We start from the raw sequence: 27406 nt of genomic DNA, 5'->3' as shown, positions 1-27406 counted from the left end.
TACTGCACCCTAGCAACAACTGTCCCATAGACTTTTATTGCAAAATACTGTCATTGACTTAACAATAGATCTAACTTTGTGACCTCAAAACTATCTACAGTATCTATCCTTTTTCAAACTGCTTTTATCTATCTATCTATCTATCTATCTATCTATCTATCTATCTATCTATCTATCTATCTATCTATCTATCTATCTTCAAACCGTTTTTATCTATCTATCTATCTATCTATCTATCTATCTATCTATCTATCTATCTATCTATCTATCTATCTATCTATCTATCTTCAAACTGTTTTTATCTATCTATCTATCTATCTATCTATCTATCTATCTATCTATCTATCTATCTATCTATCTATCTATCTATCTATCTATCTATCTTCAAACTGTTTTTATCTATCTATCTATCTATCTATCTATCTATCTATCTATCTATCTATCTATCTATCTATCTATCTATCTATCTATCTATCTATCTATCTATCTATTTTCAAACTGTTTTTATCTATCTATCTATCTATCTATCTATCTATCTATCTATCTATCTATCTATCTATCTATCTATCTATCTATCTATCTATCTATCTATCTATCTATCTATCTATCTATCTATCTATCTATCTTCAAACTGGTTTAATCTATCTATCTATCTATCTATCTATCTATCTATCTATCTATCTATCTATCTATCTATCTATCTATCTATCTATCTATCTATCTATCTTCAAACCGTTTTTATCTATCTATCTATCTATCTATCTATCTATCTATCTATCTATCTATCTATCTATCTATCTATCTATCTATCTATCTATCTTCAAACCGTTTTTATCTATCTATCTATCTATCTATCTATCTATCTATCTATCTATCTATCTATCCATCTATCTATCTATCTATCTATCTATCTATCTATCTATCTATCTATCTATCTATCTATCTATCTATTTTCAAACTGTTTTTATCTATCTATCTATCTATCTATCTATCTATCTATCTATCTATCTATCTATCTATCTATCTATCTATCTATCTATCTATCTATCTATCTATCTATCTTCAAACCGTTTTTATCTATTTATCTATCTATCTATCTATCTATCTATCTATCTATCTATCTATCTATCTATCTATCTATCTATCTATCTATCTATCTATCTATCTATCTTCAAACCGTTTTTATCTCTCTATCTATCTATCTATCTATCTATCTATCTATCTATCTATCTATCTATCTATCTATCTATCTATCTATCTATCTATCTATCTATTTTCAAACTGTTTTTATTTATCTATCTATCTATCTATCTATCTATCTATCTATCTATCTATCTATCTATCTATCTATCTATCTATCTATCTATCTATAAACCGTTTTTATCTATCTATCTATCTATCTATCTATCTATCTATCTATCTATCTATCTATCTATCTATCTATCTATCTATCTATCTATCTATCTACAAACTGTTTCTATCTATCTATCTATCTATCTATCTATCTATCTATCTATCTATCTATCTATCTATCTATCTATCTATCTATCTATCTATCTATCTATCTATCTATCTATCTATCTATCTATCTATCTATCTATACTTTTTCAAACTGTTTAATCTATCTATCTATTTATCTATCTGTCTGTCTGTCTATCATCTTTTCATACTTTTTAAAACTGTTTAAACTAAATAAACTATTTCCAACAGACTTTCTCAAGCCAGCCTAAAGTTTGTTTCGACGAACTTTAATAATCTAGTTTCAAAATGCAAACAACCACAGAAATGCTATGTGGAAACTTCCACAATGAAGATTTTGTCAGAATCCAATCATCTGAAAGAGTATACAAACTAGCCAATAAAATGCCAATGAGTTGGCCGCATCAACGTGCACATCTGGTGCTACTCAAAATTAATCTTGTATATAAGTGCTGCATGTGCCAAGCTGAGGCATCCTTTTCAAGCAGACCTCTCCTAAGAGAGATGTACAAGTGGGTATGAGAGGGAAACAGGATAGAATTATTATTAGGCTGGCTTGAGAAACAAGCCAGACTACTGAAATCCCATTTAAACTTATTATTTTTTTTATATATTATTCTTCTTCTGAGACTAAAAAACAAAACGCATCTCCTCCTAGAGCTTTCAAGCTATGACCACCAAACTCACACCAGACCTCCAAACTATTCTGACTCGGTGTGCCATATCTTTTCCGACTGATCCGACTTTCGGTTTTCCGAAAAACGTCCCGGGACCGCCGGAAAAATCCCATTGACTTAACATTGGACCAAACTTTGTGACCTCATAACTCTGCATCAGACTGTCACACAGACTTCTAACTGAGCTCATTTAACTCAGACTATCCAACTGCCAATGACTAATCACCTTTAAACCTTCTAGCCACGCCCTAGCAACCACTTTTGGACCCTAGAAACTGTCCCATAGACTTCCATTCAAAATACTGTCATTGACTTTACATGGGACCAAACTTTGTGAGCTCATAACTCTGCATCAGACTGTCATACAGACTAATGACTGAGCTCATTTAACTCAGACTACCAAACTGCCAATAACTGATGAGCTTTTAACTTTCTAGCCACACCCTAACTACCAGATACTGCACCCTAGCAACAACTGTCCCAAAGACTTCCATTACAAAAGACTGTCATTGGCTTAAAATTAGATTAAACTTTGCGACCTCATAGCTTTCCATCAGACTGTCATACTTATGGGTGAGCATTATCTATCTATCTATCTATCTATCTATCTATCTATCTATCTATCTATCTATCTATCTATCTATCTATCTATCTATCTATAAAATGTTTTAATCTATCTATCTATCTATCTATCTATCTATCTATCTATCTATCTATCTATAAACTGTTTTAATCTATCTATCTATCTATCTATCTATCTATCTATCTATCTATCTATCTATCTATCTATCTATCTATCTATCTATCTATCAACTGTTTTAATCTATCTATCTATCTATCTATCTATCTATCTATCTATCTATCTATCTATCTATCTATCTATCTATCTATCTATCTATCTATCTATAAACTGCTTTATCTATCTATCTATCTATCTATCTATCTATCTATCTATCTATCTATCTATCTATCTATCTATCTATCTATCTATCTATAAACTGCTTTTATCTATCTTCAAACTATTTTAATCTGTCATGATAGTAACATGCTAATTCATGCTAGAATCATGCTAGTAACATGCTATTTCATTTTAGAATTATGCTAGTAACATGCTAAGTCATGCTAGAATCATGCTAATTCATGCTAGTAACATGCTAATTCATGCTAGAATCATGCTAATAACTTGCTAATTCATGCTAGAATCATGCTAATTTATGCTAGATTCATGCTAGTAGCATGCTAATCCATGCTAGAATCATGCTAATTCATGCTAGTAACATGCTAATTCATGCTAGAATCATGCTAATAACATGCCATTCCATGCTAGAATCATGCTAATTCATGCTAGAATCATGCTAATACCATGCTAATACATGCTAGAATCATGCTAGTAACATGCTAATTCATGCTAGAATCAAGCTAACAACATGCTAATTCATGCTAGAATCATGATAAACTTTAAACTACTTTAAACTTAAAACTGCTTTAAGACTTTAAACTACTTTAAACTTAAAACTGCTTAAAAACTTTAAACTACTTTAAACTGCTTTAAAACTTTAAACTACTTTAAACTGCTTTAAAACTAAGCTACTTAACTTAAAACTCCTTTAAAACTTTAAGCTACATTTAACTTAAAATTGCTTTAAAACTTAAAAATTAAAGCTTTCTCAAGCCAGCCTAAAGTTTGTCTCGACGAACTTTAATAATCTAGTTATATATTGCGCCTCTTGGAAACTTCCACAATGAAGATTTTGTCAGAATCCAATCATCTGAAAGAGTATACAAACTAGCCAATAAAATGCCAATGAGTTGGCCGCGTCATCGTGCACATCTGGTGCTACTTAAAATTAATCTTGTATATAAGTGCTGCATGTGCCAAGCTGAGGCATCCTTTTCAAGCAGACCTCTCCTAAGAGAGATGTACAAGTGGGTATGAGAGGGAAACAGGATAGAATTATTATTATATATTGCGCCTCTTGGAACTGAATAATAAGGTGATGCTTTTCCTTCCTTGCTAGCGGCATCGCCTGACGTGCCATTGGTGGGGCAGCGCAGAGTGAGAGGGCTGATCCGGGGAGTGCTGAGGTTCCACAGAAGAGCAGGAGGTAAGAGATTCACTCGCACCCAGGCTCTGGAGGAGAGGCTGGAAGTTTGAGAGAAGGGAAACTGTCCTTGACCGATTCTGCGAGCTGGAAGGCATAGCATTCCAGACTGCCAGTGTTCGTACTGTCACATGCAGGGAAGGGGAAAAAATGCTCTTTTTTTGAGGGTTAAATGGAATTTTTAAATGGCGTTGGATGAAGAGAGCCTGGCTCCCCACCGGGGAATGAGCAAGTTCCCTCTTCTCCAGATGGCCTTTCTCAGGGACACTTCGCAGTCCGTTTATCGTACTTAATGGCACCCTGGGGTAGGGAGCACTGGTTGACTGCCAGTGCTTGGTGCTGACGCTTGGCCAGAGGCACAGGCGGGGGCAGCTGAGCAGCTCTCGCAGGTGGGCACCCTCAGCAAAAAGGTGGCCATAGCATGCAGGGTGGAACTGTACTCTGGCTCCAAGGGAGACAGATAACCTACACGCCTTGGGTGAAGACGAGGCTGACACCACCAGAAAGAGGCACCATTATACGAACCTGCAATGGCGCTCTCAATCTGGGGAATCGACTCATACCTGAGGGTGAGGGTGGAGGCGCAGGCAGATTGGGCAGAGAAAGGTGCCCTCCAAGACTGCGTGAGCCGACTGTGCACTTCCGGAAAGAAGGAGAAGGGAGGCTTAGTAGGTCTTGCCTTCTTTACACCCTCCACATAACACCATCTAGTCGGTCCAGCTACGGGGCTGGGGGATAAACCATCTACAGGCCCATGACCAAAGCAGCCCAGGAAAGCACGGTTATTATGTCTGCTTCTAGATCTGATGCCACGCTCTCTACCCCCGAGGGAAGGAGCAGGTTCAAATCCTCATTAGACAATGACAGTCCATCCTCTGATGCAGTGATGGACATCTGAGACTCTGTATCATTAAGTGAGAGGGCGACCATCCGTTGATGGAGCGCTTCTTTAACTCAAAGCTTAAATTGAGCGTGTGGAGGAGCGAGCGGTCTGCAAACCCGAGCGTGTAAGATTTATTCCTACTGTAACCCTCAGATCTGCTCGAGTGCCAACTGCAGAGTGGAGTAAAACTGGGGAGGGTGGCCCTTTTGCAAAAGCGAGCCGCTATCTTAACTGTGCATAAGAAATGCCACCGCAGTGATGGCATGCACTGTTTGCGAGCGCCGAATCAACATGCTGGACACCCAGATATGAAATCCAGTGCTTGTGCCCATCATCTGGGGACAGGAAAACACCGCATCCAGAAACGAAAAGTTGGAAAAAGACGCGCTGCACAGCTGTGTTGCTCTTTTAGAAAATTCACAACAATACAAACGGCTCTGGATGACCGGACCCACAGAACGCCAGTCAAGGGAGAAACCCAGCTTGACCATCTGCCGCCACATATTGCACACTCTGGACCAGGAGAGGCAGCCTGTTTTCTCATTCTTTCACTGACATGTTTTTCTTGTTCTTGACAAACTTCAGTATAGCTTGAACGTGTCAGTCGCCATTTCTTAGCAATTAAAAACTCTTTGATTAAAATGTATATCCTTTTCTTATTTTGTGCATTAATAATGCTTTTTCTTAAGCATAAACTAATTGAAATTATATATACATAAAATTATTATTGTTACATAAAATATCAGCACAAGCTAATGAATAGGGTATATGCAGAAGGGACTTTTAATTTTTAGCAAACAAACCCAAACACTTCTAGTGAATACAATCTCTTAGCTTAAGATCTGGTTTATTTAACATCAATGATCTTCACTGCCTGATTTCGGTATGATGGGTCTCAGACCAGACAAGAAGCACTGCCTTAAATGCCATTGTTCTGTGCTATTTCTTAAAAATATGAGCATTTATTTTACCACAATATTTTCTTCACTGCTGTTCCTGATTCTGCTTAGGTTTAAATGGCCTTTTATTTTGTTTTACATTTAAACAAAAAAAAATATTAATAATTATGTCTATTAACTGATTATATTTTAATTAAATCAATGTATCGTTGCTGTAAAAGAAAATCTATGAAATTGAGATTAGTCACATTAATCTTTCACCAGAAGTTAATTGATGGCTAAAAACACTTGCACATAGCCCATTATCTAGGTAGTAATCTGTCTGCAGTCTGTGGACAGCCATCTGCAATATGAACTTTAAGATGATTATAGTGAATCATTTTTCAGCAATTTTTTGAGAGAAGCTAAAAGAAGCCAGAAGTTGGACCTTGCATGTTTTTGTGAGTGTCTGTGACCTTTTTGCAAGTGTTTTTTTCCGGTGTGGGCATTTTTGGTTTTAAAAAAATAAATAAAAAATGCAAAGCACTCATTTACTGTAAATGTTTGTTAAAGTTGTGGTGAACTGTCAAGGATATAATAATTATTGAAGATATCTTGTCAATTAGCAGGTTCAGAGAAGTTCACTAAAGGCTGTTCTTTTATAAAATGACATAACCAGTTCTTAGTCATTCATGGCTGCTGATTAAAAGAGCGATATCTACATGTAAATTTTACCTACAGTCTGTGAAAGATTCTTTATAACTGTCCTTTTGAGTAAATGTGGGTAAAATGTATGGCAAAGCAAGCTTATTTTTATAGCACATCTCATACATAATGGTAATTCAAAGTGCTTTATGTTACTGGCCTCAGATCTAGGGGATATCTGCACCGGCAGCCAAGGATACACAGGCTTTTTGAACTGTGGATCAATCTATAAACTGTGCACAAACACAAGGAGACAAAGAAGTTACGTCTTTCCACCGCAGCAGTGAGTTTATTACTGAGCCCACGATCAGGAAGGAAGTGCATCTCTCATGTCTTTCACATGTGTTTGATGCACCATCTTTTCGTGTGGCTGTGTAATGCCACAAAAAATAACCAGTTGCTACAGCTTACTGTGAGTTCCTATTGTCAAAATAAAAATATAAAAAGAATTTAAAAAAAAAAATACACGTATCTGTTGTGGGCCACTATTTAAAACTTGCATTTTATGAACCTATTACACTCTCCTCTGCTTTTGGAGATGTCTCCGAACATCAATAACTAACTAGATTCTTAAAGTTTGAGAACAAACTTTGAGGCTGGCTTGTGAAAGCCTGATGGTAATAGTTTATTTAGTTTAAACAGTTTTAAAAATATGAAAAGATAGATAGATAGATAGATAGATAGATAGATAGATAGATAGATAGATAGATAGATAGATAGATAGATAGATAGTGTGCTAGCATGAGTCAAACAAGCCAACCCCCGCGTCTCTACGATGTTCTGATACTGAGATATAGCTGCTGTTATATCGTTGGTAGGTTAGTCTGTTTTGTTGCTATGGAGTGGATTGACAGCTTAGAATGATGATGTATCAAAGCTTCTTGCCAGTATGAACAGTTAAAAGCAACAACCATGTCACTATCACATTGCAGCATGACGATATCAATCTGAACTTCTATAATGGCAGTCTATGGGACCGTTGCTAGGGTGCCGTATCTGGTTGTTAGGGGTGTGGCTAGAAAGTTAAAAGCTCATAAGTTATTGGTAGTTTGGTAGTCTGAGTTAAATGAGCCCAATTAGAAGTCTGTGCAACAGTCTGATGTAGAGTAATAAGCTCACAAAGTTTGACCCAATGTAAAGTCAATGAGAGTCTTTTGCAGTGGAAGTCTATGGGACAGTTTCTAGATTCCCAAAAGTGGTTGCTAGGGTGTGGCCAGAAAGTTAAAAGCTCATCAGTTATTGGCAGATAGGTAGTCTGAGTTAAATGAGCCCAGTTAGAAGCCTGTAGGACAGTCGATGCTGAGTTATGAGGTCACAAAGTTTGGTCCAATGTTAAGTCAATGGGGTTTTTCTGACGGTCCCGGGACGTTTTTTGGAAAACCAAAAGTCGGATCAGTCGGAAAAGATATAGCAACCCGAGTAAGACCAGTTTGGAGGTCTGGTGTGAGTTTGGTGGTCATAGCTTGAAAGCTCTTGGAGGAGATAGAGTTTAATTTTTAGTCTCAGAAGAAAAATAGGATAACAATAGTCTGGCTTGCTACACAAGCCAGCCTAATTAGGTCACTAAACTTGTCACAAAGGTAACTAGTCAAGGTGCGAATATGATTTAAAATGTCAACCTAATCTATTGTGAAATTTCTTCTATTTTTATTACTTTATCTTCTTTTTAGAATGCCTAAACTCCTGGCACTGGATAGTGGTGTATGTCAGGTAGACCTCTTCGTGGTTGTGGTGTATGTGTGGTGTTTTTGTCTTTATTGTTTCAGCGTTTGATTGTCCTGACTATCGTGTTCAAGTGGCAGATCATTCACAGGCAAAAGGACATTTTGGTGTAGAACACAGAGGATGCGGTCACAAATTTCAGATTGTAATTGATGTACAGGACCATCTCCCATTCTCTCAACAACATGGTGAACTGTGTTCTCCCAGTAAGGACTGAGTTTACCAGGTCCACCTGTCACACTGTTGAAACCAATGATCAAGGGCAGGGAGTTTGGATGGTTCGCCAGACCATGGGAACAGGGGGGGTTGAAAGCCTAGAATGACTTGGAATGGTGTTAGGCCAGTTGCTGCTTTTCTAATGGAGTTTTGGGCATATTTGGCCCACATCAGAAAATGACTCCAGTTGGTTTGATGCTGATGACAGTAAGTTCTTAGGAAAGAACTCCTGTCCGATCTCCTGATTTAGCCGCTCTACCTGGCCGTTGGACTGGGGATGATATCCAGAGGTTAGACTAATGTTAATGTCGAGGTTTTTGAAGAAGGCAGACTATACTCTTGAGGTAAATTGGGGACCTCTGTCAGACACGATATCCTCTGGTAGCCCATAGAATCGGAACACCTGGTTGCATAAGAGCTCTGCAGTTTCCAGTGCTGTGGGAAGTTTCGGTATGGGGATTAGCCTGCATGCCTTGGAGAAGTGGTCTATGACGGTGAGTATGGTAGTGTGACCCAAAGATAGGGGATGATCGGTGATAAAATCTATGGCAATGTGTGATCAGGGACGACGGGGAACCTCAGGAGGTTGTAGAAGGCCAGCTGGACTGTGACGGGAGTGTTTGTTCATGTTACAGGAAGCGCAGTTCTTTACAAGGTTAATGACGTCCTTTCTTAATTCGGGCCACCAGTAGCGGTTCTGAATGAGATCAAGGGTGCCTGCGATGCGTGGGTGACCGGAACTGGGGTTAGTATGGACTGTCTCCATTAGTCTGCTCCTGAGTGATGATGGGACAAATAACTTATCGGCTGGACAGTTATGAGAAGAGGATTGTTCAGCTGAGGCTTGGGCAATTTCAGCCTCAATATCCCAAGAGATGGGTGCCAGAATCATGGAGTCGGGTTTGATAGGTCATCTTTCATTTTGGGATCCTCTTCGGCTAGACGGGAAAATGTGTCTGCTTTGATGTTCTTGGGTCCGGGAATGTATGTAACAGTGAAACGGAAGCGAGTGAAGAATATGGCCCATCTAGCTTGTCGGGGGTTTCGTCTCTTAGCAGACCGGATATATTAGAGGTTTTTATGGTCTGTGATGACAGAGAAAGGGTGTAAAGCTCCTTCCAGCCAGTGCCTCCATTCCTCCATCGCTAATTTCATGGCCAAAAGTTCTCTGTTGCCTACATCATAATTTCTTTCCGCTGAGTTTAACTTTCTGGAAAAGAATGCACAAGGATGGAGATTGTTCGCTGTGGCTTGCTTCTGAGATAGTACTGTGCCAATGACAGCATTGGAAGCATCAATCTTCAGGGTGAAAGGGAGTTTAGGATCAGGGTGACAGAGAACTGGTGCTGAGGAGAATCAGGTTTTCAGGAGGGTGAATGCTCGTTCTGCATCTGGATTCCATTTGAGCTTTGGATTATTTGACTTAACCAGGGAAGTGAGTCGTGCAGCTACTGAACTGATGTTATGTATGAATCTTCTGTAAAAGTTTGCAAATCCCAGGAAGCGCTGCATCTCTTTCACAGTTCGGGGTCTGGGCCAATTCAACACAGCAGTTACTTTGCTTTCATCCATCGCGACTCCATCTGCGCTAATTATGTAGCCCAGGAAGGAAGTGCACGTCTGGTGAAATTTGTATTTGGACAACTTAGCGTACAGCTGGTTCTTGATTACCCTTTGAAAGACAGCTCTTACGTGGTTATGGTGATCTTCGAGTGTTTCTGAGTATACAATAATGTAGTCAATATATACAATGACCCATTGATTCAACATGTCTCGAAATACCTCGTTGATGAATGCTTGAAATACAGAATGACTGTTTGCCAGGCCGAAGGGCATCACCCGATATTCGTAGTGCCCGGTGGTCGTCGAGAACCCGGTCTTCCATTCGTCGCCCCGCCTTATGCGTATGAGGTTGTAAGCACTGCGAAGATCAAGCTTGGTTAAATACTTGGCTGAGCGTAATTGTTCCAGGACAGCTTGGACTAGAGGCAAAGGATATCTGTATTTCACTGTGATGTCATTCAAACCTTGGTAATTGATGGATGGGCAGAGAGTGGCATCTTTCTTCTCGACGAAGAAGCCGGCAGGTGCAGGTGATGTGGATGGGCGAATGAACCCCTTATCCAGTTCTTCCTTAATGTAGGTATTCATGGTTTCTGTTTTTGCTTCAGACAAAGGGAAGATTCTGCTGCGAGGGGGCGTTGTACCGGGTAGTAAGTCTATTGCACGATCGTACTCACGGTGAGGCGGGAGTGTGGTGGCCTTCTTCTTGCTGAAAGCTTCGGCTAAGTCTTTGTATTCATCAAGGATCAGGGAGATTTCAGAGATATCAGGATTGATTGTCACATTGTTGAGCTGAACAGGGACGATAGAACACAGACAATTTTTAACACATGAATCACTCCATTTTACGATCTCACTAGTTCTCCAGGAAATGAAGGTGTTGTGTGCCTGTAATCAAGGTAAGCCGAGAATAATGGAATTTTGTGGGGATTTGGTGATTAGAATGTCAAACTTTTCCTTATGAAGTGAGCCAATCTGAAGTGATAGAGGAACAGTGCGGTAAGTGATTTTTCAGTCCCCTAGGGGGCGTCCGTCTACTGAAGTGACTGCCAGGGGAAAATTACAAGAAGTTAGTGGGATATTATGACTCACCGATTCTGGTTTGGATGGAGGTTTATTGGGGCATTTGAGTTTCGTATGACCTCCAAGACCGCAATACAGGCAGAGGTTATTCTTGATGCGTTTCTCATGCTCTTCCGGGGAAAAATGGGCTCGACCCAGTTGCATGAGAGAGTGAAAGGTGAGAGTTTTCAAGTGCGAAGCAGATTATCCAGCCTGATCGAAAGCTCAGTGAGCTGATCGAGAGATTTGCCATCATCTCTGCATGCTAGTTTGGTCTGCAATTCAGGGTTCAATGCTATGCGGTAGAAGGTTTTAAGAGGATCGTCAGCCCAGCCAGTTTGTGCAGCCAAAGTGCGAAAATGGAGAGCGAACTCCGCCGCTGGTTGATAATTTTGCTGGAGGGCTAATAATTCTTTGCCAGCGTTTCGACCTCCCTCGGGGTTTCGACGTCCTTCAGCGTTTCGACCTCCCTCCCTCAAATACTACAGAAAATTGCTGGAGAAACTCCTTGAATGTTGGAAACGTGGGGGTGTTATCCGGCCAGACTGCAGTAGCCCATTCCAGGGCTTTTCCAGATAGCAATGAGCAAACGAAGGCGGTCTTGCTGTGTTCATCAGAAAACATATGGGGTTGTTGGGGGACAAACAGCTTGCATTGCAGCAGAAAACCTTTAAATTTCGAAGGGTTACCAAAAAATTTGTCAGGGAATGCCAGGCGGGGACTGGTATGATGAGAAGTAAAGGTTACCGGAGGTTGGTGAGTAGAGTAACTGGTGGTGGGTTGCACTGGGGTTGCAACTTTTAAATTTCGCATGGTGCTGGGTGAGATAAGCAAGCTGTTGCTGGTGGGTCGCTAGAACTTGAGCTTGAGTTGTGAGTTCGTTGGAAAGGACCTGTAGGGCTGCGGGATCCAGGTCTGGCGAAGTCTTCTGTAACAAAGTGGCTGACACGGAGGGATCCATTTGCAGTATTTTTATTAAACACAGTTTAATAAACAATAGCACACAGATGTTGTGCGTGTGCAAACTCACATCAAACACAGTAGTATGTAGTCGTTTGGCTGGCGGCAGGTAAACACAGGAGGAGTAAGCAGGCATGGGTCAGAGGCAGGCAGCTAGTATCAGAGTCGGTAATCAGGCTAGAGTTCAAAGGCAGGCGGCTAGGATCAAAGTCAGGATTTAGGCTGAAGTATAAGGCAGGCGGCAGGCAAGACTTGGTTAATAAACGAAGCAGGATCACAACAGGAAGGCAGACAAGGATGAGAACGCTCAGTAGTGTTTGCCAGGGCAAAACAAGACTTCGCAATGAAGCAGCGTGTGTGTGCTGCTTATATGTGTGTGGAGTGTGATTGCTGGATGTGTGTCAGGTGTGTCTGCAATCAGTGTACATGGATGACGTAATGTCAATAGTCTGGTGATGATGACCTCTGCTGGCCAGCGAGGGGAATGACTGGGACCGAGTCGGTGACAATGGGACTGTAATGTTATGATTTTTTACAGAAAAATGGCTAAACAACAGGATATGTGTATCTTTCACTGAGCATCCCACGTTTCGAGCATACAGAACAGTGGATGAAAACCAGAGGTGGAGGATTATGCATTTATATTAACAAAGATTGGTGCACAAACTCTGTCATCATTGGGAGACATTGCTGTGTTAACCTAGAATTTCTAATAGTTAAATGTACACCATTCTATTTACCACGGGAGTTCACCTCCACCATTATAACTGCTGCCTATACTCCTCCCGATGCTGATGCAAAGCTTGCTATGAATGAACGTCATGCAGCCATCAGCAAACAACAGACTGCTCACCTGGAGGCTGCTTTTATTGCAGCGAGTGATTTTAGTCACTCAAACTTAAAGACAGTGTAGCGTACAGTCCGAAGGTAAAATTACTTATGGATTTTAGTATTTGATATTTACTATTTGATTTGAGTATTTTGCATGGGTTTTACGACTCCTGGCTCCAAGAAGTCTGGATTTTCGTGACAGCTTAAGTTGTTCAGGGGACTGGAGAGATAAGAACGGTCTGTCGCCTCAAAGACATTCCTGCCCAAATACACACACACACACACACACACAAACCCCACGAGGCTGTTCCGACAGAAAGAAAATGAACTCATCAAATCCTGAACCAGCACAAAACTAAGGTGTTATGTTTTGTAAACTTATGTAAACTTATGTAAAATGTATCTCATTTCTGAGTTTTCTTACCTGTGTAACCTCTCTTATAACCTGTATGCATGTTCCCTTTAGGCCTTTGTAAAGCATAAATATTGTAAGGATATGAAAAATTATGTTGATGTACGTTTAAACCCCCCCATGTTTGGTACCGATGGGTTTCTGCTGCCATTTTACAACACATGATGCATAGAGCAAGACCATAACTCGCATTGCTTTATTCTTTAAAGCCCTGTATTAAATGCCTGTCCGCATGCTTTAGGCGGACACTCAAATTTGCATACGAGCAGCCTCGAGACAAAGGAAGGGTTCCCGCTCGAACTTTGTTCTGAAATCATTGGTCAGAATGCTGAACGGGTTGTTTTTGTTTGGTCAAATTAACAATAAATTGATCCGAAATATTAATGATTAATAATAATTCGTTATTGTTGATAATTGATATTCATAATCTGGGAGTCCGCTCGGTCGCACGAGCATGATCAGATACAATCATATGCTTGTTTGACCAAACTGACTGAAGCTTAAGCGGGAATATTAATAATTAAGAATAAATCGTTATTGTTGATTATTAATATTCATAAAATGAGCTAATTTCATGTTACATATTGGTGGAGACTATGCGAGCAGTTTTTCAAACATTTTCTTTGAAACAAACTTTCCAATTAATTGTGATTTATGGAGCGCGCTATAGAAGAAAATAAAAGGACCGCGAGAAGCATTTCCTTTTCTTCAAAGCTGGGAGGACGAAAAGCCTCCTCTAGCCCTTCTGATCACCTACACAGCAGAGAGCTGCCCGTGTGGAGTGTAACAATTTAAACTGCAGTTCACATATATTTTAAATCGATTTTGCTGAGACGCATGTTCCGCAAATCATTTAAATATATTAGTGTGCCTGTCGGAGGAACAGTTTGTGGGACAGTTTGGAAACCTCAAACCTGTCCGTTTAAAAGGCCTTCTTATAGCTAGAAAACCTCTAGACTATTTCTCCCGTGGTTTCAAACTGTTAGATTAGCTGCCTATCGTTTAACCTCTTTGCTTCGCCGCCGTGTGAAATTAATTTCAGAACTGCTGGACGGTTCTAAATTAATGTATTTGGGAGCTGCAAGCTTGCCTATTAACCGCTTTCTGACGAAAGGAATTCTCAGAACCATAAGCATGTTTTTTAAATGGTACCAAAATCTGATATGGATGTGAATTCCTATATTTCAGTTATGTTCGTCCGGACCAAATCTGTGTACAAACGTGCACCGCCTCGCGAGACGTCTCGCATTTTATGTTTGTTTGTCTAATTGTAATGGTCGAATATTATTATCAGTGTTACGGCAACATGATATAATGACCGCTTATGCGAATCTTAGTGGTTCGCGCTTTGCCTTTGTGAAGTCAGCCGCATACCAAGTGAATGAGAGCTCCAAGTGAAATGAATGAGAGCTCCTTTCATTCATGACACGGCCCTTCGAGCGCTCATTGGCTCCTCGTCCACGCAACTCGTGCGCGCGCACCATAGACTGTAAAATATATGGACGTAGTATCCGTGACGTCACCCATAGGTTTCTGAAGAGCGCAAAAGAAGCCACAAGTAGGCGCGGCCAACCGTCGCCATTTTGGTCACGCGTCATCACACCCACGGCGGGATACCAAACAAGGGCAAAGAGGCGGAGAGTGAGCGGAGCTACAGACACCTGCTAGCATTTAGCTTGGACCTGGTTCAGACACACTTTACTTTGGGAGAAACGCTTAATACTTTATCACTTGTGACTTGTTTGCATTCTGACCACTTGTGCTTGGTTGTACACTATATCAATAAAGTGTTTAGACTTTTAAAAACACTGCTGTAATACATTGAGCAACTAAACATTGTTCTTATGACGTTTTTAAACAGGAGGAAAACACAAATTACTTACAAACACTTCAGATATAGTCTGTGTTAGTTACTGTAAGACTATTGATAAAATCCAGCATAACACTGTATGACAACGCTTCAGATGACTGTTCTAGAGCCTACAGCTAATCAATCTGACAGATTCTGGAGTGCATTACAGCTCTAAATATAAATATAAACGATAAATGATCTTAAATAAAACAAATACATGTACAGAGATGGTATATAAGTATATAACTTTACTCACATGGGAAACGGAGGCCACGTGAATGGTTTGTGAGCACATTTAAGTGCCCTCAGCATGCCATGCCATCTAATAATTGTGGGAAACAAGTCCAAAAGGCAGTTGACTGTGTAAAGCCACATAAAACAACACAGAAATACGATAAATATGCCGAGTTCAGTCGCTAATCTGCAGAGGTGACATGACGGCGACCAGCGAGACCTAACTGTCACTCAAGTGGCCACTCCCTTAATTATGCAAACTTAATATAACTTAATATAAAGGAAACGGATGAGTTATAAAAAAATTCACCCCCCTCACAGTTGTCATGAAGGGTAATATTACCTGTATTAACCAAAATCTTTTTTTGTACCAGGCTGTAAACACCTTTTTTTCTGCTGTAAAGTTGGCCATTCTAACAGTGGGCTCAATTGAAATTTGCTCTGTTTTGGAGCCAGGAGCGGCCAGGACTAGCGGAATTTTGGATGAATTGCAGTTTTAGTTACTTCCGTATTGGCTTCCTGAGGGAGAGCGGGAGGTTGCCGCTTGGCGCGCACGCATGCATGAATGACGTAGCCACCACCCCAAAGCATAAGATCCGCCTTCAGGAGGCAGAGTGTGTGACGCGGCTTACATCACAGGGCAAAACAACTCGCTAGCTTCTAACGACTAGCCTTAAGTAAACTAACCCTTCGCGTCTAAATATTACCAAACTGTTAGTACAAGGCTAACCGGATGCGAAGCGTAACTCGTAACCTCTTGCTAGCGGCTAACGCCAGCTAAAGCTTAAGCAAACTAACCCTTCACATTTTGTAACATTAACAAACTTTAGCACAAGGCTAACCGAATGTGAAGTGCAACTCGGAAACATCTCCCCCTGTCTCCTTCTGCTCTTCTCACATCAGTTCCGCCCACCATTGTGTCTCAAGTGGTCAGAAATGGTCAAACAGTTTGGAGTTAATTTGTTTTAATTTCGATTAAGCATTTTATTTTCCCTGTTATCATTTTATCCAAACAATAGTTTAGTTACCTAAGTATAGATTATTGTTCTGTTTTTATTTCTTTTGGTAGTATTAATTATTTTGTTACTTTCAATTTTTTTAATTAATTTTCTGCCGTCTGTCTTTTTCAATTTAATACCGTTGTCCAGTTTATTTTGTTATTACTTATAATCTATTCTAAACTTAGGTCATGTTTAATTTTAATTTTGTTGGTTTTGCTATTTGGGGAATAGCCTTTAATCTCTCTATTATTATCATTAATAGGCATAATTTTTCTTCCCTTTTGATATATATATATATATATTTTTTTTTTTTTTTTTTTACTCCATCTTTTCCTCATGCCTTAGTTATTCCCTCACCTCTTAGGTTATAGGGAAAGTATTACTATATAATGTCAAGTATTAGTCTGAAGCTAAATTCAGAGCTATCAATCTATAGATCCCACATCTGATCAAAACCTGTTGGGCTAACCCATTAATGTTTGTAGATGCCCCTGAATACATAGGCACTCTTTCTACTTTTTCTAAGCCGTCCTGTACTGCTTTTAACTATAGGGGATTATTATGATTATTCTATTGAATTCTTTCATGCCGATTTAATTTTCCTTTAGCCTCCCTCCATCACAGGGTGATAACCTTCTCTATCCATCAGATACTACAGCATACTAAGATTCCTACTCCAACTGGCTCACCCAGAATAGTAGATCCATAGTACTGCCCGTATCCGGAACCGAGTCCTCTGTGCTTGTGTGGTTAAGCGTACAGGTCATTCAGGTTGCAGATCAAAAGATTGGGTTCATCTGTCTGACATAACTGACCCCTGCTGAAGGATGCGTTAGATACCTTGGCGTTTTGTCACTCTGGCTTGTGTGGATCACAGTGGCATCAGCAATCGTACTCCAAGAAGCACTGTCCATGCCCACTGGCATACGGTCAATCTTGGTTAATTATCCTGTCATGATTCCTCACACGTGCCCGCCTGAGTGAGATTGGCCACCTCATTCTACAGGCCTAGAGCGGCACCGGAATCATCAGGCAAAACCCAATTTTGAATCATGCCAGGCGGTCAGTGACTTCCTTGAGTGCTACGTATTGTGCTAAAAGCCTACGCTGTGTGAGTTCACAACCAAGTTACATTATAGCCAAGTGATCTGATAGCGACTGCAGTAGGAGTTAGGGAAAGTCTAACCAGATAGCATGCTCTTGCGATCTTCATCTATATGCCTTTCACTCACCACCAAGTGTAAATAGCATGTAAAACCTAGTCTAAACTTAGCCCACTACAGGACTATAAAACGAACGTTTTAGACATGCCCATAGGTTTTGCTATTCTCTCTCTCTCTCTCTCGCTCTCTCTCTTCTCATCCTTGTCTGTCTTTTTGTTTTATTTTTATTCATATTTACTGATATCCATATTAGTATTTTCTTTCATTTTTCTTTCCCTGTACACTCATTCATCCGAGCGAGGTGCCTTTTTGTCTAACTTATCGTTAGTATTATTTATTTATTTTTGTTTTTTTTTTTGGTTACTGTTATTTTATTTACTTAATTATTTTTAGTTACTTTGACCTGCTCAGAGACCACGCTATTGAGAACCACCAGGGTGATTTAAATAATTGATTGATAATTTGCACAGCCTGGCGCATGACTAAAAGCCTTGAGGCCAGTACGTAGATATCAACTGTTATCTAGCCACCCAAATTCGACATCCGAATTGTCCGGCCCCCAGTGGATCCTTAGAAGGACCAACGTCTAGCCGGCACATACCCTCTAGCTGACAACCCTGTCAGACTAATAATATAGCACAATGCTAACATCCACTCAATTTGGCCATGTGGGTCTCTCTCTCTCTCCCTTGTGATCTCTGTCTCACCCAACAGACCAGCATGTCAAGTGCATCCAGCCCGCTGCTCACTGGGACCAACTGGAGGCCTGGTTAAGTGCTTAACCCACAACCTCCTGCCCAACGACGCCATGGAGCTGCCAAGCAGAGAACAGCTGGACGTCTGTATTAATTCACTGAGGGCGAACGACCTAGCCCGGAGCCATGACAGCCAAGCCCAGACTCAACTCTCCAGGGCCCTGACACACCTCACCCTTGCACCGGCCAGACCCATAGGAAAGGGTCTCAACCAGCTGGAGCATCGAGCCCAGAACGCCTGCAAGACGACGAGGGAAAAGGACGCCGAACTTCTGGAGGAAATAGACAGACTACACGCGCCCCGATGGAGCTACAAGCGGACAACGCACACAAGGAGCGACGAAAGGAGAAAGCCAAAGATGAACTGAGTGTAAAGCTACAAGCTGAAACACTATTGTAAAGAGCAGAACTAAAGACAGTGAAGCTCAGGTCAAAGCCTCTAAAGTCAACGGCTGAGGGCCCGAGCAAAATTCCAACACGGAACCCAACAAAAGATTTTAAGCATGAACTTACCAGAGTTCACCTAGAACTGTCACATTCCTACAACCCATGTGACTACCCGAAAGGGGAAGTGCCGCAGTCAGCCCCAAAAGCCAAGACTGGATAGACCAGCAGAGGGGGGTGAATCCAACTCATGCCGCCCCGCCAGCCAGCATTCCAGCAACGCCCATTAGCAACACAGGGCCAGGACTCCCTCCAATGGGGTCCCCCACGACAGACACCATCTGTCAACAAAAGACTTTGAACCAGCTGGCCAGGGAAATGCCAACTTTCACCCCAAACCCTGCTGGAGGCGACGACACGCACTCCTAATTCTAAGACACTGACTTTTACACAGACGAGGCCAAGTGCCACTCTCTGTAACAAATTGTATCTGCTAAGAATTACTTCGAGCCGTGAGGCAAGAAGTTTCCTGAATCAATAGCCCCGTGCCATCAAAGCAGATTACCAGCCGATGCAAAAGCTCTTACAAGAGTGTTTTACCTGACCCTGTGTCAGAGTAAGGACTGATTGTCGCCATGGGTCTCAGAACAGCCACGAGACCTCACAAGCATACTGCAGTCGACTACACCAACCCTTCAAGACAGGAAATGAGCCACGGATGGAGGAGGATTTCAACTTCCAGATCCTCTCTCTCCCAAAAACCTGCTTTCTGTGGTGAGTCCGCACCCGGGCAATGCCCTGCCCCCACGCCCTGACCACCCAACTGCGGCAGAGTTTAGCTCATAAAATCTGTTTAAAACAAAAACTGCTTTGAAAGACTGTCAAACACCTACAAGCTACCCTGTCTCAGAATCTTATCCGGAGCTGACTTTAAAAGGCTGGTTACTGTTTCCCAGCCGCAAGACTTCCAAACAGTGAGTTAAAGCCTTTCTCCGCCAGCAGAGGACAGCACCGCCAGGAAGGCGCATGTCCCAACACCAGAAAGGATGCTCAGAGACACACTGGGACAAGCCACTCTCCACAAGCAGCCCAAAAGGAGCCTTACAGCAACCAAGGAATGACCAACCTGCAGTAGCTAGGAGCTCAAGCAACCAGCATCCAGCTAGTTACATGCCAGAGAAAGCCAAAGGTGAAAACCTGACACCAAACAACAGCACAGTGGCGTCATGAGCAGAACTGCTAAAAAGCCTGAAGGGGCCCTACAAGAAGTCAAGCCAGACTCCTTATGACTAGAGGGGGGTCCAAAACCATTTACCCCTCTGAACACCTGCTTTCTGCTCCATCCCCGCTGAGTACTGCGAGTCCAACACAAGCTAAAGACTGTGTACCTAACTGCAGCATCACGCTTCCCCAAAGAAGCAGCCAGTGCCACCATGCTTGCAACCTCAGGTACCAGGAAACACTGGTCTGGTTGTTTGTTTACCTCCCGCGCCACAGCCCACCAACCAGCCACACCTGCGTACAAACAACTGCTCAGGCCCCTGCACTTCAACTCTTGGGGAACCTGACCAAAATGGCATGGCAACAACGCGCTACTTGGCTGTAACTGAGGAGATGAAAGAAAGGTGAAAAACGCGCGACAGCACCGGAGCAGACCTCACATTAATGTCATCTCTCCTGTTTGAGTAACTCAAAGCAAGAGCTCAGAGACTAAAACGAACACTTAAATGCCAACCAGGCAGGCTGATGGTGCAACCTTCTCTGCAGCCTTCAAACCAGCTAGCAACCCCAACGCTTGCTGCCCCAGGCCTCAAAGGGCTTAATGTTAAATAACCGGACCCCCAGACCTGTGTTCAACTAACAAGCATACACACTACTGTCCAAATTCTGAACTCTCACACTTGACAACTGCCAACAGCATTTGCACATTGAACTTGAGTCGGAACGGCGGATGGTTGACCCATCCCGTCCTAACTCTCACGGCCCCACCGCACGATGTTCACATCAGAGCTAATAGCCTGATACATCGTCAGGCATATATATAGACACCTTTAATGACCGGTTATAGGCACCCACACTTCTCACAGCCAACAACGATGGCTGTCACCCTCAAGAAGCCCCACTCAGGCCAGACCATGCCAGAGGCCTGCTCTGTCATCATCAAACAAGACTCTGTGGTGCCAGCCTATACAAACAGGTGCTCTATATGGCTCTCCATACGAAAGGCCGAACTCTAAACCATACATTGGGTTTTCTTTCAACCAACAACAGACGGCATAAAACTGGGCCTCAACCTGGAAGCCATACTCTAAATTGAACTGTCCTCATGAACATTATATGCCTTGTGTAATAGCTGCATGGCAACTGACATAAAAATCCCCAAAGACTACCTACTGGGACGATTGGTCAGCTACGAGTTCCATGACTTTGAACTCTTGGGCCAATTAGTGGCCTCACCCTACATGCAACAACACCAGAGGGGAGCTTAGAAAATACAGACTATACTGTTCCATTCCAGCTCGCCACACTCACGTCTGTCTTACCAGTAAACAAAGAACCGGTAGGCAGAAGTGAGCTCACAGAGGACTAACTCCTTGCCGTGTGCCTAGCCACTCGTCACCCCATCACTAACATGGATGAAGACAGGGCACTTTCCTCAACAGAACAGACATGCTGAGGCCACGCAGGATGATGCCAACCGACAAACGTCAGCACATCCTGTATGACTACAATGGTGCCCTCACTAAAAACTCTTTAGACTGCAAGTCCCAATGACCTTCACATGGAAATACCCAACTCCATGGTGGAAAAAGGACATCTGTCAATACAACAACATCTACTCTGCACCCATCTGGCCCGTCCTCAAGCCAAACGTCAAAGGGTGCCTGGCTATAGAAAGATAAATCAGCAAATGCATTGTCACGAGGGCCAATGACACCACCACCAATGGTCACCACCCAACCAAAGCCCAGAGATCTGGCAGCTGTAACCGGCAGCCAACAACCCTGCCTAACCGAACACAGCTTCCACATCCAATCCCACCAGCCCGACAAATGTCGACAAACGACATGGCGACCACATAGGCGTCTGACTCCTCACGTCAGACCAGGTTTATTTTTACCTTTACTTAGTCTCTTGTTGTTTTTTTTTTTTGTTTCCACCACTCACCCCACCTACCACCCGATCCTTCTGTCTGACCTCAGCTTCAACACAGATGTCACTCAACACCTATTACATCTTAAAAAAAAAACAGGTGCGTGTGAATCCTTTTTGGGTTGTCCCTGAAGACCCCAAGACACCACAGTTCTTGCTGCCTCAGAGCCAGAGGGGGGTAATGCTAATGCTAATGTACTGACCCTGTACACAGCAAAACATGCCCAGGGCGCTGATTCACCGAGCACCACAGCAACACAGAGAAACCATCCTCTCATGATCAGACACCCAGATGGATCGGGCGGGACACTTCCATGGGCTCACAAGGAGCAACAATTATTTTTTTTTGTGTTTTTCTCTCCTTCGCTTTCTCTTCCCCTTGAACTCATATGCCAGTACACCAAATGGGTAGAGTGTCTCTCAGCACCGACGACACTGCCCAGACCATGGCATATCTTCTGATGATGTAAACAACTTGGACAGAGGCACTCACCCTGCACTACCAACATCACACAGGAAGGGCAAAGACTCCTGGTTGTATACGCTCAGCTGCATAGCAGCCAACCCTCAAACCTACGTATCACAACCAGAGTAACAAACACTGGGCCACAAGCCAGGAAAGGGGGTAGAGACCCTGCAACCGGTGTCACAGTGGAATGCCCAGCCAAGCACAGTCATCACAGACACCACCTACTCTCTCCCCTGTTCCCCCTCTCTCTCTCTCTTCCTTTTCTACACAGGATACAGCCACGATCCTGTACCTCAGTATCACCAGAAGACCACTGCAACCTCACAACTATACTCCTCTATCACCCATCTCTGGAAAACTGCAGAACAACTACCACTCCGTGCCTCCCGACAACAGGGAAGCACACATTAACAAGGGCTTCGCCATTCAATAAGATGCAAGCACCAGTGGACAAGTGCACCCCTGACCTCCCCCTCAAAGCTTTCCTGCGTGAAACCAGGAAAGGGGGGAAAGAGCATGAAGAAACTAGGTCAACACTGCTTGAGTCTAAGCCACGACTCGTCGACCCAGCAACGGAGGTCCAAGGAAACTCACCTCCAACCCATCCTGTACGTCAAGTTAGATCTCAACCAACGAGGTTTGCTCCGAACCTCCTTCGTTGCGAAGGGGGGATGTGTAGCGTACAGTCCGAAGGTAAAATTACTTATTGATTTTAGTGTTTGATATTTACTATTTGATTTGAGTATTTCGCATGGGTTTTACGACTCCTGGCTCCAAGAAGTCTGGATTTTCGTGACAGCTTAAGTTGTTCAGGGGACTGGAGAGATAAGAAGGGTCTGTCGCCTCAAAGACATTCCTGCCCAAATACACACACACACACATCCACGAGGCTGTTCCGACAGAAAGAAAATGAACTCATCAAATCCTGAACCAGCACAAAACTAAGGTGTTATGTTTTGTAAACTTATGTAAACTTATGTAAAATGTATCTCATTTCTGAGTTTTCTTACCTGTGTAACCTCTCTTATAACCTGTATGCATGTTCCCTTTAGGCCTTTGTAAAGCATAAATATTGTAAGGATATGAAAAATTATGTTGATGTACGTTTAAACCCCCCCATGTTTGGTACCGATGGGTTTCTGCTGCCATTTTACAACACATGATGCATAGAGCAAGACCATAACTCGCATTGCTTTATTCTTTAAAGCCCTGTATTAAATGCCTGTTCGCATGCTTTAGGCGGACACTCAAATGCATACGAGCAGCCTCGAGACAAAGGAAGGGTTCCCTCTCGAACTTTGTACTGAAATCATTAGTCATAATGCTGAACGGGTTGTCACGTGACCCGCAGGTATAACCAGACCTTTTGCCAAACATCTGGGCAGAAAGAAAAGCGTCCGAACACAGAACATCAAAGAGTTGGCCTTCGGGCCACGCGGCTTTCCTACGACGCATGGACTTTCCCGCCACGTTTTCTTTATTTTCCGGCAAAAGTAAACTCAGTTTAAAGTTTGCGATCGTGTTCGTCCGAACTGCATTACAAACTCCACGCATCAAGAAGGACATCAAAAGGAGTTTCATCACGACGGAAGAGAGACGCATAAAAGAGACCTCCAGACATGAAAGACCAGGTGATTTTAGTTATGCGATTAAGCTGTGCCCCTTTTATCAAAAAGGTGTTTTTTATAACCTTGGTGGTCTGTAATGGTGCGTGTGGAACTGAAAGTTTTGTCACTCTTTTATCTGAAATCTATATTTCCTAGCTTTACTATTTCTCTTTGCTGTTACATGTTCTATAGACCCGATATCTCCACGTGGTTTACCTTTGTTCTGTGTTTAATGTATGTTTGTGCGTTTGTTTGTTCGTTACGTCTGACTAGTCAATAAATGCCATTATTATCAAATGAATTGTATTGTTTGCCTCACGAGAAAATGTCACTGAAATACAGATTCCCCTGCCTAGCTATTATAAGTTGTTTAAAACTTTTGAATGATTAATCTACTTTGCAAGAAGTAGCAATTAAATTCCCTTTTTCTAAATGAATAGATTATTACCGTGTCCGCTCGGAAGAGCGGCGGCTCTGCTTGTATTTGTTTGGTCAAATTAACAATAAATTGATCCGGAATATTAATGATTAATAATAATTTGTTATTGTTGATAATTGATATTCATAATCGGGGGGTCCGCTCGGTCGCACGAGCATGATCAGATACAATCATATGCTTGTTTGACCAAACTGACTGAAGCTTAAGCCGGAATATTATTAATTATTAATATAGTTGATTATTAATATTAATAAAATGAGCTAATTTCATGTTACAACAGTGCTCCCCAAATTCCATCAAAACATTTTCTGCCACACAAGACGAAACAAAACCTTAGACTATGTTTACACAAACATGGCTGAAGCATACACTGTGACCCCCCTCCCCCACTTGGGTCAATCAGACCACCTTTCTTTGTTCCTCACCCCTCATCATCCGTGTGAAGCCATCAGTGAAGTCCATCAAAGTGTGGCCAGCGGGGGCAGACTCCACACTCCAGGACAGGTTTCAACATACAGACTGGAGTATGTTGGCTTCCCAATCCACCTGTGGCTCTCACACAGACCTTGACAGCTACACTTCCTCTGTTCTGGAATATATCAACACCACCATAGACAGTGTTACAACTGCCGCCCTGTAGCCCTCACACACATCATCAGGAAGTGCTTCAAGCGGTTGGTCCTGGCACATCTGAAAGACTCTCTGCCATCCACACTGGACCCACCTCATTTTGCCTACCATGGCAACTAGGGCTGCACGATTGAATCGACAATCTCGATTCGATCCTACACACAACCTTGATTCAGCTTTTCTACAATTTAAAACAATTATATTTTCAAGGTCAGGAGACAAGCATAAAGGCAGTCTTCACAAAAGGCACAAGTCTTCACCGGAACATGAACAACGTTTATTACCAGGCAAACGTTAAAAGTGTCATATACTGTATTTATAGGGTATAATTCACCCAGAAATGCCATTTCTGTCTTCATGTAATATGTATTCGCGGTCGCGAAATCACACGTGAGCTGACTGCAAGGCTGTTTGTTTACTGCCGAGAACGCTTGTGCATGCACACAAATGATGGCAACTTTAGTGAACAGAACCTGCATAGGCTGTGAATAACAAGTAATAAAGTTGTAAATAACGTTCAGTTTGTTGCACAGGGCAATCATTTGAGAACTGCGCTGAAAGAATGATTTGCATGTGTGTGTTTTATCACAATGACAGCAGCCATGAGCTGCACTAGGATGTGAAAATAAAACTGGCCTCTCATAATATAAATGAAAAATGTAACATTTTAAGCAACAGTAGAAGGCTGTAGTAGTAGGTCAGGCGTGTCCAAACTACGGCCCGCGGGCCATCTGCGGCCCGCAATCATTTTTGTGGCGGCCCGCGAGGCTTTTTATAAATATCAATAGAATCTGGCCCGCTATACAAAAATGAACGTAATTCAATAAATAACCATTGGGTGTCGCTATTACATGCATTTAATTAAGCAGCAGTTCTTGTTATGATCTATCTATCTATCTATCTATCTATCTATCTATCTATCTATCTATCTATCTACACACAGTTGAAGTCTGAATTATTAGCCCCTCTTTGATTTATTCTTTTTTAAATATTTCCCAAATGATGTTTAACAGAGCAAGGACATTTTTACAGTATGTCTGATAATATTTTTTCTTTTGTTTAATTTCGGCTAGAATAAAAAGCAGTTTCAATTTTTTTATGAACCATTTTAAGGTCAAAATTATTAGCCCCTTAAGTCTTCAGAACAAACCATTGTTATAAAATAACTTGCCTAATTACCTTAACTTGACTAGTTAACTTGATTAACCTATTTAAGCCTTTAAATGTCACTTTAAGCTGTATAGAAGTGTCTTAAAAATATCTAGTCAAATATTATTTACTGTCATCATGGCAAAGATAAAATAAATCAGTTATTAGAAATGAGTTACTAAAACTAATATGTTTAGAAATGTGTGGAAAAAAATCTTCTCTCCGTTAAGCAGAAATTGGGGAAAAAATAAACGCGGGCTAATAATTTAGGGGGGCTAACAATTCTGACTTCAACTATATATATATATATATATATATATATATATATATATATATATATATATATATATATATATATATATATGCGTGTCTGTGTGATGTATGTAAAATTTGGCCCGCGACAACGTTTGTTTTTTTGCATCTGGCCCTCGGCCCAAAAAGTTTGGACACCCCTGTAGTAGGTAGTAGTAGGCCTAATATTATTATTGTTGTTTTACCATATCGTCACTTTGGAACTATAAGATTCTATCTTTGACATTTTTGTCAAAATTAAGTTATTGACATATTCTTATTAAATGATAACTTATTGTTTACAGTTTAAGACGTAAGAAAACAAATGTTGCACACATATTGTTTGCTATATGGAATGCAAAACTTTGAAGCTCAATATCTCAAAATCATTCAGAACGCAGATAGAACCTTATAATTTCAAGGTGACGATATGTTTGATAATTAACAATAATAATAACCTACTCATATTAACCTTTATTTTACATCTAAAGAGTCGTGAGAAAGAACCGTGATTTTGATTTTAAGCAAAAAAAAAAAAATCATGATTCACATTTTAGCCACAATCGTGCAGCCCTAGTGGCAACAAGAGCACAGAACATGCAGTCTCCATAGACCTGTACTTTGTACTCACACACCTGGGGCCTCATGTACGAAGACTTGCGTAGAAATCATACTAAAACATTGCATACGCAAAAAGCTGTAAATGTGCGTACGCAGAAAAAATGTCAGATGTATGAAACACTGCGTACGCCGAATCTCACGCATATTCTTTTGTACATCTGAATGAAC

General features: G+C 41.5%; 1 long non-coding RNA gene across 1 annotated transcript; it reads left to right on the top strand.

Moving 5' to 3' along the window:
• The first annotated feature begins 12757 nt into the window (after positions 1–12757).
• Positions 12758–27143, top strand: LOC147840237 (uncharacterized). Its single transcript, XR_015511274.1, has 3 exons — positions 12758–13156; positions 24828–25874; positions 26788–27143. It is a non-coding gene; the product is annotated as an uncharacterized LOC147840237 (long non-coding RNA).
• The last annotated feature ends 263 nt before the right edge of the window (positions 27144–27406 follow it).

The sequence above is a fragment of the Danio rerio genome, chromosome 16 (genome assembly GCF_052040795.2).
Source record: "Danio rerio strain M-AB ecotype USA chromosome 16, GRCz13ab, whole genome shotgun sequence".
NCBI classification, from domain to species: Eukaryota; Metazoa; Chordata; class Actinopteri; order Cypriniformes; family Danionidae; genus Danio; species Danio rerio.
Note: the sequence above shows the minus strand (reverse complement) of the source record. Positions and strands in the feature narration are given on the sequence as shown.